The sequence below is a fragment of the Sinocyclocheilus anshuiensis genome, unplaced genomic scaffold (assembly GCF_001515605.1).
Source record: "Sinocyclocheilus anshuiensis isolate Anshui unplaced genomic scaffold, SAMN03320099.WGS_v1.1 scaffold132, whole genome shotgun sequence".
In the NCBI taxonomy this organism is placed as follows: domain Eukaryota; kingdom Metazoa; phylum Chordata; class Actinopteri; order Cypriniformes; family Cyprinidae; genus Sinocyclocheilus; species Sinocyclocheilus anshuiensis.
The window spans coordinates 1,223,336-1,225,270 of NW_015555730.1; positions in this window are offsets into that span (position 1 = coordinate 1,223,336).

A 1,935-nucleotide genomic window follows, 5' to 3' on the forward strand; every position below is an offset into this window, starting at 1 on the left:
CACACAAAAACAAACCAACAGAACACACAACAACAAAACACCACCAAGACAAAAAAAAACACACAAACAAACAAGTAAACACAGCATACAAAACAAAAAAGCATACAAAACTACAATATAAAACACCACAACAAAACACCTAAACAAACAAAAAGCATATAAAAACAAACAAAAACTTCAAAACAAAAAGCACACAAAACAAATCATATTAACAAACAAAAACTACAAAACACAACAAAACAAAAAGCACACAATAAAACAAAACACACAAATTATATAAACAAAAAAACTACAAAACACCTAAATAAAAAAGCACACAACAAAAATACCTAAACAAAACAAAAAGCACACAATAAAACAAAAGACAACAAATTATATAAACAAAAAACCCCTAAACAAAAAAGCACACAACAAAAATACCTAAACAAAAAGCACACAAGAAAACAAAACACACAACAAATCATATAAACAAAAACTACAAAACACAAACAAAACAAAAAGCACAGAACAAAACAAATCATATAAACAAACAAAAAACACAAAATACCACAACTAAACAAAAAAGTATACAATAAAACAAATCATATAAACAAACAAAAACGTCAAAACACCTAAACAAAAACAAAAAGCACACAATAAAAAAACCGAACAAACAAAACACCACAACAAACAACAAGCACACAACAAAAATGATAAACAAACAAACAAACAAAAACCACAACAAAACAAAAAAGCACACAATAAAACAAAACATACAAAAAAACGAATCATATAAACAAACAAAAACCAAACCAGCAATATTACCAAATTTGACCCTGACTGGACCGCAGTTCTACATTATGATGTAACATTATATGATGTAACCATAGCTGGTTATATCTATATCTTGTTTGCATAGCTGGTCTGGTAGCACTTTATTTTACAGTACGTGTACTTCCCTGGTACATACATGGTAAATATCTTGTACCTACAGGCAAATGCGTGGTAACACAAGGTACTTACCTGAAATGTATGTACATTGTAACTAATAAGAAACACAGTATACTTAACAGTCGAACATGCATGGTAATTAGTTTGTACATACAGACAAGTGTGCACTTACAGGTAGTGTCCGTACATGGTAACTAATTAGATCCTTTACTATACTAATGTATATACATGGTAAATATGTAGTACTTACAGACAAGTCTGTATGTACAAACAGGCACTTACAGTATCCGTATATGGTAACTAATAAGACACATTACTACATACTAATGGTATGTACATGGTAAATATGTAGCACTTATAAGTGTGGTTAATAACAGGCACAAGCATACAGTGTACATTCATGATAACTATTGTGAAACTATATGTGCTTACCAAAACTTTGATCAATTATGGATATTTGTAAGTTCAAGTCCTGATGGTACATGCTTTGGAAGTTGGTTGGGAACACTGCAGTAACTGTGCAGCACTGCATAGTGTTAATACTTAGCAGTTATATACTGCGTGCTAAGTATACTATTTCCATATACTTACGTTCATAGTAAGTATATGGAAATAGGACTGTAAAATAAAGTGCACCATTTTACATAAACATTACATAGGAATTACCAGTTCTTCAAACTTTATTATAAGTGTAGTACATATACGTCACTATATGGCATATTAACTAGTAAGGACTGTAAGAGATAACCCACTTATTAGTTATGGAGAGCAATGTAGAATTGTTTTTACACTGTACAAAGAATGTTGTCTGATTTGTGAACTTTAAAGTCCTAAACTTACCTAATGAAAAGATGACTGTTTTTTAATTGCTTGTGTATGACTGTTAATGCTAAATTGCTCTCCACAACAGTGCTTATAATAAAGTTTGAAGAACTGGTCATTCCTGTGTAATGTTTATGTAAAATGGTGCACTTTATTTTACAGTCCTATTTCCATATACTTAGT